Raw genomic sequence first — 17,415 nt, 5'->3', positions numbered from 1 at the left:
TTTTGGCAAGACCTTCCCTGGCCATCTTGTTTAACAGTATATCTCCAATATAACCTACCCACTAGCATGATTTGTTTTGGCCCATAGCACTTATCACCATCTCATGTTTTATATTTTATGTTTGTCTTCTGCATCAGCCCACTTGGATGTAAGTTTCATATAAGTGCTATTACATAACTTTGTTCATGCTCTAACCACTGATACTAGAATAATTTTTGGAATATAATAGGTTCTCAGGAAATATTTGTTGAATAATTTAAAAAAAAATCCTAAAATGATGTGGACATTATAGAAGAAGGTATATAGAAATTTTCAGGTAAACTTCAAGAGCACTTACACGATTTGCCAACAAAAGTAAGTTTATGTGAGTTTCTGGACTCCCTCATAAAATGTATACAGCTGTGTAGGGCATACTATTTAGCAGAATCTTGAAACAGAAAATACAAATGAAGTTCTTAGTACTCAGGATTCATGTTCACAGGGCAGATATTAAATTACCAGTGAAATGATGAGGTGAACATGTGCTGTAACGAGTGGAAATATGCTAGAAGCTAGAAAACAAAATCGGATGTGCTAGTAATAGGTTGTTTCTGTTTTCCCTGAGCTCTGGTGTCTCATTCAGTCATCCTTATTATAACTTGCTTCTCACTGCCAAGAATACTCTGCAGGAAAAATATAAGGCAGTCTGACTCTATTGGTTTCCCCCCATATCTTTTGGCATGTATAATACTCTGGGAAATAAAGACCCTAAATATAGTTGGTTGCTCTACTATTTAAAGTGCTCCTCAGTGTCTAATGAAGCAAAGTGCTCTATAACTGAGTAGGTAGGGGCGTCATTGCCAGAGCAGCTGGAGTCATAGCTCATTTTGGCACTAGTGACTGATGCAGGGTGAAGAAAGTAGCAATATGCCAGGTGGAGATAAGTCACTTAGCTGGCTGATTACATCAAATTGCTTCCAATATAATCAGCCGGGACACATTTACAAAATTGGCATTTCAAATCATTATACGGAAGTTGAATTAATCACGTAGGTAGGTATATGGCTTCATATTAGGTGTTCAGTATGTGTTCATAATAGGCACTTAATACAAATGTTAATTATAATGTGTGGAGGAGGAAAATAGAACAAATGAAATTATAGCTGATTTTTTGTAAAGTTAGGCTTACCTTTACATTATGACTAGAATATTGTCCTAATCAAAAACTCTGTTAGCTTTAATAAATGTTTTTGATTAGCCTAAAATCTGACTGTTCCAGGTTTCTGAGTTCTCAGAAATAATAGATGGCAACCTGGAACAGTCAGCACCTGATTTTCTTTGTGTCAATCTCCATTTAGAGTCAATCAGAATTAGATTACAACTCATTTTTAAATTTACCTAGTTCTCCGTTGCTCTGTGTCTGCCAGCTCCTGGATCCAAATTCAACTGTGCTGTGTCCTGCATACATTCCTCTTGATTAAGAACCTCTACTGGTTGGTTGTGGCAAGGTTTTACACAGTGCCTTGATCCCACAGAGTTCATTTAAACTGTCTTGCCATTTTCACATTTCATTACATAGAGAAAATGGAATATGGGAAAGATTGCAGTATAGTATAAATCATTTTTTCTAACCTTTGAAATGATGACATGACAAACGGCAATAAAAAATGTGTTTTAAATCCAAGTAGAGTGACATTGACATTGACATTAACCTAAATGTTAATTTACAGTTTAAGCAGTTCTAAGAACTGAATGATTCCTTTTCTTAGGAACTTTAAGACAGGCAACATCAATATTAGAGAGTCTGTACAACATTGTCCCTTTAGCTAACAATGTTGTGCACTTAAAAATTCGTTAAGATGCTAAATTTTATGTTAATTGTTCTTACCACAATAAAAAAACAAAAATCGTTTAATTTTAGTCACTGTCATTAGATTTATAATATCATTATATTTTTATAGACTTTTCTAAGATAAATATAGTATCAATTTTAAAAAAAGAATAGATGGGAAATTTTTTTCCGTTTCAAAACAGTTCAGGTAAAGAAATTTCTAAAATATCACCCCTGGCACACATGTGTGCATGCACACACACACACACACACAAATGGGAAAAAAATCACATCAAACTGTTAACTCTTGTTATTTTAGGAAAGATTATGACTTTTAAAATTTCACTTATTAAACCAGAAATACTACTTTTTGAAATTTAAAATATTTAACAATATAATTTTAATCACAAAAAAGAATAAACTCTCTCTTTAAAGAAGTCAGTATGCCCCTAGTTTTCATTGAGCACATTAAGGACACTATAAGTTATTTGCCTTAAACAAGGAAATGCACTTTTTCTGCTATATTTATTTCTTGAGTGATTTTGTAGCGGAGCATTGACTTCTTTTTCTATCTCATATCCTACCAGCCATCTTATTTGGGAAGAATTCCCCTGATTTAAGTAATGAGAAAATTCTACCTCTTACTACAAAAATGGAAGCATCTAGACATCTCCTCTCCAGGACTCCCTTGGCTGCCAGGTCATGATGCTTGACCAGTGAAGTGCTTCAGCTTCAACTTTGAATTTTGAGATGGTGATGCAAAGATTCAGGTCCAACCAACTCTAGCATAGCAATATTGAGAGAGTCTTGTAGAGGTGTCGAGAATGGTATCCTGAGCACAACCTTGGTTGTGTTCATTGATGCCTAACCCTTCGGTGCATGCTTATGTTCTCAGACTGAATCTTTAGCTTTCCTGGAATTTTTGAACTAATCATTATTCATCCAGACAACAATTTCTGCTTAACTTCTCCAGAGTTGGCATTGCTGCTTACTACAGAAACTGTTGAATAAATGGGTATTTGGGAATAGACTGTAGGCAGTAGATACTTAGAGAAATGAGGATTCTTGCCTAAAGAGAACTGAAGGGAAATAAAAATCCCCTGTAACTATCAACAGTTGGAAATCCAGCAACTAAGGTATGTAAGGCATAGGGAATTCAAGACCGTAAGACAGGTGGCTATTTATAGTTGTAACAGAAAGCTTAGAGAGAAAGAGAATGAAACCCACGCTGTCCTACTGCCTAGTCTCATATGGCTAAATATACCAGGGATATTGAAGACTTAGTGCTTAAGAATAATAATATGTAAGTCTGTCGTTAATAATTTTATATTGCTTATATGTTGAAATTATATCTTGGTTACATTTCATTAAAAAAATATAAAATATAATTTTATTTGTTTACTTTTACTTTGTGGCTACTAGAAAATTTAAAATTGCATGCAAGGCACATATTTGCAGCTCATATTGTTTCTATTAACAGCACTTCCCTAAACCATTAATGTGAGGGCCAGTCTGAAACTCTGGTACTTTCTATTACTGTACTTTAAAAATTAAAACTTAAAAAAAATTTCTTTAGCAGCATTGATAATGAACTAGCCAAATACCAAAATTTGATTGCCAAATTATAATATCGTTGAAATCATGGTCTTGCTAATTCTCTTACATGAAATATATGGCAATGACCGAGAAAGAGTGAGGACACGAAAGAGACGCGTCAAGGAGAGAGGTTCTGGAAGACTTGAAATATCCTTATTCCTCAATCCCACTAACCTTCTATTGCCAGACAAACAAACCCCTTCCCGTTTGCTTAAAATTCTGCAACTCCCTTACATGAGTGTTATCTGGGAAATTAAGCCAGTATCTTTCATATCCAATGACGGCACATTTTTCATTGTTTCTATTCTTCCAGCTGAAGCCATTATCAACATGGTTTCGAAATTGCAGACTCACAGGCTCAAAGAATTTCAGAACTTTGGTTCTTATGTCTGCAAATGTGTGGAAATATTAATGAAAATAAATTCTGAAAATATTTAACAAAGGAGGAAGTAATATTATTTAAAATAGGGCTGAAGGTATCAATATAAACACACCTCCCAGAGATTCATGATTCAGTGTGTTACCTCAAATATTGGGTCTAATTATTTGCTCCCCTAGAATGACGTTACCAGTTACCCACATTACTGTGCCTTGGTGAAGGCTATTAATAGAAACACAATGTAAGCTGCAAATATATGCCTTGCATGCAATTTTAAATTTTCTAGTAGCCACAAAGTAAAAGTAAACAAATAAAATTACTTTTCATATTTTATTTGATGAAATGTACCAAACATTATAATTTCAATATATAAGCAATATAAAATTATTAATGACAGATTTTACATCCTATTACAGGATGTAATAAGAGAAAGGGATTTGCTCAGACCTTTAAAGGAATTGGTACATTGAGCCAATGTTAATTCTCATTTCCCGCACTGCCATTGCAATCACCAGTAAGAATGGGTGTGTTGCAGTTAGAAAGTTGGTGGAGTTTTGACCCAAGTCTGCCACTTGGTTAAGTCAATTAAAGCCTAGTTGATAGGGATTATATTTCACAAGTTCCTAAAATGATTCTGCAAGTTGTGTCTCTGTTAAAAGAAACCACAGTCTATTTCTGTTGCTGGTAACAGAGGGCATTCGCTGGCTGACGTAAATTTATAAAGCTTAGTAATTTATTCCATTTATTGAAAAGGGTACTGATGTTGATAATATGTCTACTTTTAATTTCAGCTTTTAAACTAACAACTGTATGACTTTTAGCACCTACCTTCTTCACCTGTAAAATTAAAATATTTGACTATTATTTTAATTGCTTCCAAGCTTAAAATTTTTGATTCTTTACGCCATAACAATCTAAATGTAGCAAATGTCTCCAAATCAAATTTGTTTCAACCCAATGGTTTAACAGCTCCCACACCATATAATCGTGTGTCAATAGAATTAGAATTATCGACAAAGCCTTCTCTAAACCTGAGGATATTTTTATATTTTTCTCCTCATACTTGTATTAACCGAAGTTCTAAAACATAAAGCTTCATTTATTGATTTGCCTCCTTTAAAAAGTGTTCCCTCCTCGCCCTTTTTTTTTTACATTGTGACTTACAGCCTTTGATTGTTAGTTTACAATTACAACAAAGTCAACTTCTCTAATCTACAATATAATATAATCTCTAGGCAAAGGAGGAAGACAAATATAAAATGAATAGTTTTACAAATATATAACAACAAATGTGGTAAGTGCCCCAAAGTTTAATAGGGTGTTATGAGAACGCATAATGAAGCACCTGGCAGATAACTGCCTCTGAAAGAAGCAACAGGATTTTCAGAAGTGTACTAAAGATGGAATCTGGATCACACTAAGCCTGGTAGCTAACAGATAACAGGGCTGTTCTCCAGCTGATGTGTTTAATGCAGATCAAACTGAAGCACAGGGTAATGTGTAGTATGTCAATCTGCTGACATAAGAAGTTTTATTAATCCTCTTTTCCTCTTAGAGTTCTGGAGCCTGAAACCTCAAAGGGCTTAGGTCCAGGTTTTCTCCCCTCACCAGCTCCAATTAGGTGTTCGTATCTCTTGGGAAAGATAGTGATGAAAAAGCAAATAAATGCCTTCAGGTTACTTCAAACATCAAGCTATCTGCAAAACTCTGCCTTACATGTATGCAGCATCTCCTTCTCCTGGTTAGTTTTCATCTTCTTTGAAACTAAAAGAATAAAAGTTTTAAACTGCAGGAAATAAACCAGAGTTCTTCTCAAGCAGCATAGAGTCCTATAAAAATCCACTAGTCACAAAGCAGAAAGTAGATTTTCTTGCAGGCTACTGGCCTCGTTTCCTTTGACACTTTAGTTTAATTTAGGTCCTGGGCATGAGCTTGTTTTCACAAAGGTATTTATAGAGAGAAGAAAAGAGAGAGAAGCTTAAATTTGAATTTCATCAATGCCTTCTGAGATCAGGGCTTTTTCCAAGGAACATGAATGCATTTTCTTCAGACTGGCAGCTTCCTAAATGCAGTCACCTGGGTGAGTAAGTGACAGGCCTGCAGCAAGGAGGTGGGCTTATAATTTTATATTGTCTTCTGCATGGAAAAATCACCTAATCACCTAAGCCTCAGCTTTCCAGGCTGTAAAATGTAGCCAAGAATGCAGTTATCATGAAGAATGGATGAAATACATATGTGAAGTGTTTAGTACAGTGCCTGACAAATATCTGCTCAATAAATGTTAGTTATTAACATACCATCATCACTATTTTTTAACAGACAGCCAAAACCAGAACGGTGGTGGAAATAAGAGTGCACAAAAAGATGAGAGACAAAAAGCAGCATATTCATGTCACACAGTAAGCCTCGGAAAACATTTTAATTTATATAAGACCTATGTTCATCTGCATTATTCATTTTAATCACTTTTATTGATTGTGTATCTTTGAATTGATCTTTTAAAATTGTATCACAAAGCAGCACATTACAATATTTAAGAGTAAGGTTGGTGGAGTGAGAATGCCTGGATATGAATGTAGTTTCCACCATTTTCAAGCTATATTAGTTCAGACAAGTTCCCCTTCTAAACCTTTGTTTTTACATATTTAAAGTAGGAGTAATCGATATTAGCCCTTTGTCAGATGAGTAGATTGCAAAAATTTTCTCCCATTCTGTAGGTTACCTGTTCATTCTGATGGTAGTTTCTTTTGCTGTGCAGAAGCTCTTTAGTTTAATTAGATCCCATTTGTCAATTTTGGCTGTTGTTGCCGTTGTTTTGGTGTTTTAGACATGAAGTCCTTACCCATGCCTATGTCCTGAATGGTATTCCTTAGGTTTTCTTCTAGGGTTTTTAAGGTATTAGGTCTAACATTTAAGTCTCTAATCCATCTTGAATTAATTTTCGTATAAGGAGTAAGGAAAGGATCCAGTTTCAGCTTTCTGCTTATGGCGACAAAGTGCTAATATCCAGAACCTACAAATAACTCAAACAAATTTACAAGAAAAAAAACAAACAACCCCATCAAAAAGTGGGCAAAGGATATGAACAGACATTTCTCAAAAGAAGACATTCATACAGCCAGCAGACACATGAAAAAATGCTCATCATCACTGGCCATCAGAGAAATGCAAATCAAAACCACAATGAGATACCATCTCACACCAGTTAGAATGGCGATCATTCAAAAGTCAGGAAACAACAGATGCTGGAGAGGATGTGGAGATATAGGAACATTTTTACACTGTTGGTGGGATTGTAAACTAGTTCAACCATTGTGGAAAACCGTATGGCGATTCCTCAAGGATCTAGAACTAGAAATACCATATGACCCAGCCATCACATTACCGGGTATATAACCAAAGGATTATAAATCATGCTGCTATAAAGACACATGCACACGTATGTTTATTGTGGCACTATTCACAATAGCAAAGACTTGGAATCAACCCAAATGTCCATCAGTGACAGACTGGATTAAGAAAATGTGGCACATATACACCATGGAATACTATGCAGCCATAAAAAAGGATGAGTTCATGTCCTTTGTAGGGACATGGGTGCAGCCGGAAACCATCATTCTCAGCAAACTTTTGCAAGAACAGAAAACCAAACACCGCATGTTCTCACTCATAGGTGGGAATTGAACGATGAGATCACCTGGATATGGGAAGGGAAACATCACACACTGGGGCCTGTTATGGGGAGAGGGGAGGGGGGAGGGATAGCATTGGGAGTTATAACTGATGTAAATGACGAGTTGATGGGTGCTGACGAGTTGATGGGTGCAGCACACCAACATGGCACATGTATACATATGTAACAAACCTGCACATTGTGCACATGTACCCTAGAACTTAAAGTATAATTTAAAAAATAATAAAATAAAATAAAATAAAGTATGAGTAATCATAGTGCCTCCCTCACTGGTTTGTTGTCAGGATCAAATAAAATAATGCACATAAAGTTCTCAGAACAAAGCAGTCTAACACAAGCTAAGCACTCAGGAAATGTTATTTCAAAATACAGTGTGTCACTTAACAATGGGGATACATCACATCATTAGGCATTGAATGTGCAAACATCATGGAGTGCAGTAGTTTCACAAACCTATATGATATGGTCTACTACACATTGAGGTTGTATGGTATATAGCCTATGACTTCTAGGCTGCGAACCTGTACAGTATATGACTGTACTGAATACTGTAGACAATTGTAACACAATGATACATATTTGTATATTTAAACATAGAAAGGTAATAGGTTGTGGCACAACCTTAGGATGACTACGACGTGGTAGGCGATAGGAATTTGTCCATTCCATTATAATCTTAGGTAAGTACCATCATATATGCACTGTGTCATAGGTTTTACATCTTCCTTAATGATCAATCATGTTCTCTCATTTCTCATCCTGTGAAGCCTGTTTAAGGGTTTAGCTCAGTGTGTTAAGAGTCGACCTGTCAATTCTTTGAAAAAGGGCAGGCTAAATCAAATTGTGTTGCCAAATCTCAAATTTTCAGGATTCATTTGAGCAATATCATGGTATTAGTCAGGGTTCGATTAGAAAAAAAATTGTTTTTAACTCTCTGATATTTAAAGCAAGAATAAATTTAATACAGTGAACATAGTGATTTAAAAATGCATAGAAAGGGCTGGAGGAGCAGCGATCATAAAGAACATTCACTATTACTCAATCACAAAGAACACTCAGTTTCATCACCAGCCATGAGAAGATTAGGAAGTTTCAGGAATCACAGGAAGCCCTCCACCATGTATCTCAGCTCACCATAGCACCTGATGAACAATTTCCAGGGGATCCGCAGGAGCTGCAAAGCATCATATCTGTTGAAGCCCAAGACATCTCCCCATTGAATAAAGAGTAATGGTTTCTGCTTTTCGTTCACCTTTCAGACTTTGTAACCTCTGCTTGCTGAACTCTAACCAGGAAACCTGCTGGCAAAGGATTCTGGGACATGTATTTTCTAGGCTTCTAGTCACTGTGATTTGAGGACAGCCAGAAAAAGAAATAAGGGTGCATGCTGGCTGCTCCAAAAGAAATAATATGCAGCAGTCACTCCTCTGGCCATTTAGCATCCATATAAACCTTTCTAACTATGTTAAAACTTTTAAACACCAAAAAAAAAAAAAAAAAAAAAAAAAGCAATGGTCTAAAATCTAACATATTGGAATTATTTCTTATTCAAAAGAAATTTACTCTCTCAATACAAAGAAAAGATCACAAATTCTACGAGTTATTTTACCCAAATTAGTAATGTTACATATTCTTCCAGTTTGGTAACAATCCTTTTTGATAAACTTTAACCTAAACACTAAATTATCAGGTTATCCACCACCAAAATACTTGATATAAAAAATTACATAGGTTAATATACACAAATATATTCATAGCAAATCAAGCAAGAAAGCATGCCTGAGTACTATAGAAATTTCTGTCTCTAGATATAAAGCAATAATTAATATTAACAACTTCCCTTTCTGGTAACTGTTCTATGTCCTCAGCTGGTACCTAAGGTGCTGTGGTTCTTTGCTTGGCCGGGTGCCATAAACTTTAATGATCTTACCTGTATTCAGTTGCTAGAGTTGTCCCTTAATTTCTCCCTCTGTAGATGGAAGCAGTACAAGTTTTCCATACTCCACCCCACTGTGTAGCAGTGACCTTCTTTTCCCTTAATAATCAGGATCATTTACCCCAAACTGTTCAGTACCCCCCTGATTTGCCTGTTAGTTCATTTATATGACATATTAAGATGGCAATTTCAACTTCTATTTGCATAGACATTTGGTTTTATCCCATGGTAGAACAATTCCTCCCTTAGGAACCGGAGCCCAAAGTTGTTGGGACAGGAATTGGAATATTAAGAGTGAGACCAGCCGGGCGCGGTGGGTCACGCCTGTAATCCCAGCACTTTGGGAGGCCGAGGTGGGTGGATCACGACGTCAGGAAATCGAGAGCATCCTGGCTAACACGGTGAAACTCCGTCTCTACTTAAAAAAAAAAAAAAAAAAAAAAAAAAAACCGCCGGGCAATCCCAGCTACTTGGGAGGCTGAGGCAAGAGAATGGTGGGAACCCGGGAAGCGGAGCTTGCAGTGAGCCGAGATCGCGCCACTGCACTCCAGCCTGGGCGACAGAGTGAGACTCTGTCTCAGAAAAAACCAAAAAAAAAAAAAACAAAAAAGAGTAAGACGAACCACGAACCACTCTTATTTCTTCCCCTGGTTCCACACCCATGTGTTCTCCTGTATCTGGAGGTGATAGGGTACCCTGTAAAACCAGTGACTCTCATAGTGTTAGTTTATCTTCTCATTAATCTCACAGCAAATGAGTTCCTTGGTCAGAAACAATAGTTGGGATCCTATGACAGTGATATGGTTTCACTCTGTGTCCCCACCCAAGTCTCATGTTATAATTCCCAATGTTGAGGGAGTGACCTAGCGGGAGGTGATTAGATCATGGGGGCAGATTTCTCCCTTCCTGTTCTCATAATAGTGAGTTCTCACAAGATCTTGTTTTTAAAAGTGTCGAGCATGGGTGGGCGAAGTGGTTCATGCCTGTAATCCCAGCACTTTGGGAGGACAAGGCAGGCAGATTGCTTGAGCCCAGGAGTTTGAAACTAGTCTGGGCAACATGGTGAAACTCCATCTCTACAAAAATTACCCAGATGTAGTGACACCTGCCTATAGTCCCAGTTACTGGGGAGGCGGAGGTGGGAGCACTACTTGAGCCCAGGAGGCGAGGCGGGGGTCGCAGTGAGCTGAAATTGGGCCACTACACTTCAACCTGAGCAACAGAGCAAGATCCCGTCTCAAAAAAAAAAGTGTGTAGCATTTCCCTCTTTGCTCTCTCTCTCCTGCTCCACCATGGTAAGACATGATTGCTTCCCCTTCACCTTCCGCCATAACTGCAAGTTTCCTGAGGCCTCCCAGCCATGCTTCTGTACAGCCTACAGAACTGTGAGTCAAATAAACCTCTTTTTTTCATAAATTACCCAGTCTCAGGTAGTTATTTACAGCAGTGTGAGAACGAACTAATACAGACTGGGAGTAAGGCATTCAGTGAATCCAAGCATCATGTTTCTGACAGAATATTATGGGACTGGGAAGGAAAATGCATAGCCACAGTGTCTATTTCAGTGATTTCAAATTGTTAACCTTAGTATGATATAAAAATCCAATGTAATCAGTTTGCCACCAGATGACTGGCTGGTCCTGGGGAATAGTATCATTAGAGACTCAGCTTTCATCTCAAGCTCTTGGCAAACTCATTATTTAGCAACTTTCCCGGCCAGATTAGCCTTGGAGAGGGTTACACTCATATGGTTTAACTCTTGGATAATTTCCACTGGAGCTGCATTGAACACTTTTTCTTGGATTTATTGAGCAAACACTAGGTGGTTGTTGAAAATGACTGATATTGACCAGGCATGGTGACTCATGCCCATAATTCAATACTTTGGAAGGCCGAGATGGGAGGACTGCTTGAGGACAGGAGTTCAAGACCAGCCTGCACAACATGGCAAGATCCCATCTTTACAGAAAATCTTTAAACAAAATTAAAAAGCCAGGCATGGTGGCACTTACCCCTGTAGTCCTAGCTACTCAGAAGGCTGAGGTAGCAGGATTGCTTGAGCCCAGGAGTTCGAGGCTGCACTGAGCTACAGTCATACCACTGCACTCCAGCCTGGGAAACAGAGCAAGACCCTGCCTCTGAAAACAAAAAAGCATTAAGACAGACTGACTTCCAACATCCACCAGGTCACCTTGTCTGTGTGATTATCGAGACTCCTCTGCAGTGGATGCCCTGTGCCAAGGCAGTGTATATGTGAGATACAAATATATTTGCGCTAAGTAATGACTCAAGAGGTCTTTTGCTGACTTCCTATTTACTTCTTCCTCTGAATACCTTATCACTGATCCTCAAGTCAGTTTCCTTTCATGTTTATTATTATTCAGGAAATCTATTGAGATCATTCATTGTTGGGTATGTATCCATATGTCTAGTCATCTCCACTACCATTGAAGTGCACTGCTCAAGTTTCTGCCCCTACTGTCTTCTAGGACCCTAGTGAGTGGAGTTGTTATGTTATAGTTGTATAGTTCTTACTTTGAAAATCCATTTTTAATGTGTAAACCAGCCTTACATTTTTTGCTTTCTCATACAGCTGGTTATAGAAAACTTCCCATGAGATCACAGGTACAGGCTTTAGGAATGGTGGGAAGGCATGTTGCCTGCAGACCCTAAAGGGGCTTTTCCTCAATGGCAGGGGCGTGTAAGGTATAGAAACTTAACTTCCACCTTGTAGAGAATGAGTGAATGTGGCATAGACCACTGACAACTTAGAAACTTCACCATGGTGGCAGGCGCTCAAATTTTCATGGGGAATACTTCCCACGATCTGGCACATTATGTGCCACACTAAGGCATCTAGGGTATTTGTTGATTCTTGCCACCAGATCCTAAAAAGATACCATCAGTGTAGTGAACCCAAAATCCTATGGGTTGGAGAGATGACCCAGATTCCTGTAAAGAGGTAGAAAATTAAAATAATCCTGGTAAGTGAAAGAAAACTGCTACTAGTAATCTCTTCTAATTGGCTTAACTTCAAAGACAGGTTATAGTTTTTCATGTATGTGAACTGGTGCTTTAGGAAAGATTTAACATTTGGTGAGAAAGAAAAATATTTTCATATCTAATAAGCAGATTTATGAAACAAAGCAGATGAATAAAATATATAATAGGAGTATTATGCTAAAAGACACATAAAATGACAAGAGGTAAGAAGATGAGATCATAGAATAGAGGAAATAAGATGAGTTCGTAGAAGTAAAAATGAATTTTAGAGAAATATAATGAAAACAAGGCATAAGTATAGCAAAAGAAAAAAAGATGATGATTATATAGAATACTATGGCAATCTACTCACAATTTACTTTATTATCACTTATTTTCTTTTTAAATTTAGCAAGTATGAAAGGGAAAATATCCACTGTACTTAAAAGTATTTATTACTGGTACATAATAAAAATAACGTTTTGCTACAGTGCTGATACCAAGAAAATCATAGATCTTATTTGAAATTTAAATGTGGCCAATATTCATCTTTATCTAGATACTTAAAACTCACATATGCCGATTCTTTATTTTTATGTTTTCTTCGTTTCATTGTTCTGAAAAAACTTGAAGTATTTCTGTTGAATAATTCAATATCATTATTTCCTAGTAAAGTTAGTTACCTTCATGCACTGTTATAAGTTAGAAAGATATCACTGGTTCTAAAAATAAGTTTCTTTGCTTTAGATGAAACCTAATGAATATAAAACATGTGTTTTCTTCCAAATTTATTCTAATTTAGCATTATTTAATAATTCCTTTAGCATCTTGAATTTTGCATTTTACTATCTTTATTTTATGATATTACCTTACCTTTATTGCTTCACCTTTATTTTATTATAATGTACATGCAACAGAATTTTAAATTTTAGAATGTCTTTTGGAGACCTTGGTGGGACCTTTCAAAAAAATAGAATACATTTTCAGGTCTTTGGTTTTACTAAGGCTAAGTGCTAGCCATTACACATTCTTAAAATAACAATGCTAAAACTCAAAGAGAAGTATAATTCAAAGTATGTATTGGCCAGGTGTGGTGGCTCATGCCTGTAATCCCAACAGTTTGGGAGGCCAAGACAGGCAGATCAGTTGAGCTGAGGAGTTTGAAACCAGCCTGGGCAACATGGCAAAACCCCATGTCTACAAATAATACAAAAATTAGCTAAGCGTGATGGTGCATGCCTGTGATCCCAGCTAGTCAGGAGGCTGAGATGGCAGAATCTCTGGAAGTCGAGGCTGCAGAAAAAGAAAGGAAGAAAGAAAGAAAGAAAGAAAGAGAGAGAGAGAGAGAGAAAGAAAGAGAAAGAAAGAAAGAAAGAAAGAAAGAAAGAAAGAAAGAAAGAAAGAAAGAAAGAAAGAGAAAGAAAGAAAGAAAGAAAGAAAGAAAGAAAGAAAGAAAGAAAGAAAGAAAGAAAGAAAGAAAGAAAGAAAGAAAAAGAAAGAGAAAGAAAGAAAGACAAAGAAAGAAAGAAAACAAAGAAAGTGAAAGAAAGAGAGAGAGAGAGACGGAGGGAGGGAAAGAGGAAGGAAGGAAGGAAAGAAAAAGTTTGGAGTAGGCATTCACGTTGTACTGGGACTATGTTGGTTACAGTGCAAAGCAACAATGATCATTGCCATGGGGTAATTTATCATTTAAATCATAAACCACTCTAAATTCTTTTTCATTTTATATACCTTTAAATTTAAAATAATTATCTCATATATTATTTTATAGTTTCTTTAATATTATTTTATAGCTTATAATACTTCTAAACATTTGTTAACATAAAATGTTAAATTGCTAGCATTCTCTTCTTAGGGTTTTCTTTTTTTCACATTTCAGCTCTGTTATTTTTTAAATTATAGCTTTTTATGAGATATAATTCACATACCATAAAATTAAACCATTTAAAGTGTACAATTCGGTAGTTTTTAACATGTTTACCACTATCTAATTTTAGAACAACCATTACCATCTAACTTCAGAATATTTTTGTCACACCCAAAAGAAACACCACAGCATTCACTACCCCTTTCCCCTTTACCTCAGTGTCTAGAAACTACTGTTTATTTTCCTCTCTATCATTTTGTCTATTCTGGACATGTCCCATAAATAGAATCATTCAATACATAGCGTTTTTGTCTAGTTTCAATCATTACAATGATGTTCGAGGTTCATTTGTGGTGTAATATGTATCACTACTTAGTTATTTTTATGAACAAATAATATTACATAGATATATGATGCTTTGTTTATCAATTCCTCAACTGATATTTGGGTTGTTTCCACATCTTGACTGTTATGAATAATACTGCCATAAACACTCATATGCAAGTTTTTGCATGGACATATGCTTACAATTGTCTTCAGTATATACTTAAGAGTGGAATTGCTACATCATATGGTAACTCTGTATTTAACATTTTGGGAAAATGCCAAACTTTTCCAAAATGGTTGAACCATTTTATTATTTTTATTATTTTTTTATTTTTTTATTTTTTTGAGACGGAATTTTTCTCTTGTTGTCCAGGCTGGAGTGCAGTGGCGTGATCTCGGCTCACTGCAACCTCCACCTCCCGGGTTCAAGCGATTCTCCTGCCTCAGCCTCCTGAGTAGCTGGGATTACAGGCACCCACGACCACGCCTAGCAATTTTGTATTTTTAGTGGAGAGGGGGTTTCACCACATTGGCCCGGTTGGTGTGAAATTCCTGATCTCAGGTGATCTGCCCCCTTGACCTCCCAAAGTGCTGGGATTACAGGCGTGAGCCACCGTGCCCCGCCGAACCATTTTATAATCCTGTCAGCAACGTATATGGATTCCAATTTCTCCACATCCTAAGCAACACTTCGAACAGATTGAGCATCCCTTATCTGCAATGCTTGGGACCAGAAGTATTTTAGATTTTGAATTTTTTCAGATGTTGAAATATTTGCATATACATCATGAGAAATGTTCAAGAGGAATCCCAAGTCGCATCACAAAAATTAATTTATGTATACACCTTACACACAGAGCCTGAAGATAATTTATACAATATTTTAAAATAATTTTATGCATGAAACTAAGTTTGTGTACATTGAAACATCAGAAAGCAAAGGCGTCTATCTTAGTCACCCATGTGGATAAACTGCTTGTGTGGCAGCTCCATCATTTCTGAGTCTGAATTTATATGCTACATATAAGCAATCATTTTCTTACACTTAATCACACATAAGTACTTCACAGTGAAAAACAAAATGACAGACCATTCACACAGTGAAAAAATAATGTATTCAGGGTAACTAAGCAGCACAGCAGCACCACCAGAACCTGTATCAGCTGTTAAAGAACAAAACAGCAAACAACAGCAGGCTTTCAGACTCCACCTATGGTGCTGTGTTTTGATTATAAGATTATTGTACATCTTATTTTTAGATAAGAACATCAGAAGCAGTTGAGGAACCGGCACATGAGGAGGCATTCTGCTGGATGGCTTTTAAAAATGTTTCCTCCAAAGTCATCTGCCCCATTAACAACAGTTTTTATCTTAGAAGCCTTTGATTTTACAAACTGAAATTAGTTTTTGTTCTGTCGTGAATGCACACTGCTCTGGTTCAATAAGCCCATCATACATTTTCACCATGTTGTCTATAGGCACTTTTTTTGCAGTGTTAACATCATCCTCATCATCCATATTATCACAGTTACCTTGATTCAGAACCATTTTGGCTATTTCACTATTGATCAATATGAACAACTGGAGCCTCATTATCAATGTTAAAAACTCTTCAATATACGCCTCTTCCAGCTTACTGGTGAACTCTAAGGGTATACTCTTTGCATATGTAAGGAGGTCAGACGTTTTTTCTCACTTGACATGCGGAATCTTTCAAAGTCACCACCATATTTATCATCATCACTGAACATAGTTGTAGACCAGAGACTGTCAGGTCTGCACAACTGTGTCCTTAGTCACTGTGTTCCAAGCCTTGGCAACAGCTTATCTGTCATCCTTCATGATAAACGCCTTATGAAAACCTTCCACACCTGTACCTTAGTTCACTGTTGATAACAGACTGTTCAAGGAAGTGTTTTTATATTTAATCTTGATTAATCTAAGCATACCCTGGTCACAAGGCTGAATTAGGAAGTCACACTTCAAGGGAAGGACCTGGCACAATCTCATAAATTATTATTTATGAAAATTTCAGCTAGAAAATGAGCGGAACAGTTGTTAAGAAATAACAAAATCTTGCAGGCATTATCCAGTCCAGCTTCCCCGCAATCCACACAAGCCTCTGGTACAAAATGTTTGTGAAACCAATAAGAAAACATATTCCTGGTGATCCATGCCTTTTTGTTGGCAGAACAATGGACTGGTAAGATACTCACTCTTTGAAAACAGCACAAAATTTTGCCTATCACAGCAAGTTTACACTGATATGTGCCTGCTGTATGAGCACATCGCAGCGGGGTTATTCTGTCCTTGGAATCTTTAATTCTTGTACGGGGTGCCTCATCCGCTGTAGTCAGTTTCATTCTGGTATAAGGAGGCCAAAGTAGTGATGTTTATTCAGCATTATAGGCTTGTTCCTGAGTCAGATTTTTATCACTGATGACCTTGGCAAACTTGTCAATGAATTTCTCTGCTGCCTTGTGATCAGCAGATGTTATCATCAACAATCTTTTAAAAAGCAGTGCTGTGTCTTTTTTTTTTTTTTTTTTTTTTTTTTTGAGATGGTGTCTAGCTCTGTCACCAGGCTGGAGTGCAATGGCACAATCTCGGCTCACTGCAGCCTCTGCCTCCCAGGTTCAAGCGATTCTCCTGCCTCAGCCTCCCGAGTAGCTGGGATGACAGGCACGTGCCACCATGCCCAGCTAATGTTTGTATTTTTAGCAGTGATGGGGTTTCATCATGTATGCCAGGATTGTCTCGATCTCTTGACCTCGTGATCCACCAACCTCGGCCTCCCAAAGTGCTGGGATTACAGGCGTGAGCC

This window comes from Chlorocebus sabaeus, chromosome 11, assembly GCF_047675955.1.
Source record: "Chlorocebus sabaeus isolate Y175 chromosome 11, mChlSab1.0.hap1, whole genome shotgun sequence".
NCBI classification, from domain to species: Eukaryota; Metazoa; Chordata; class Mammalia; order Primates; family Cercopithecidae; genus Chlorocebus; species Chlorocebus sabaeus.
Note: the sequence above shows the minus strand (reverse complement) of the source record.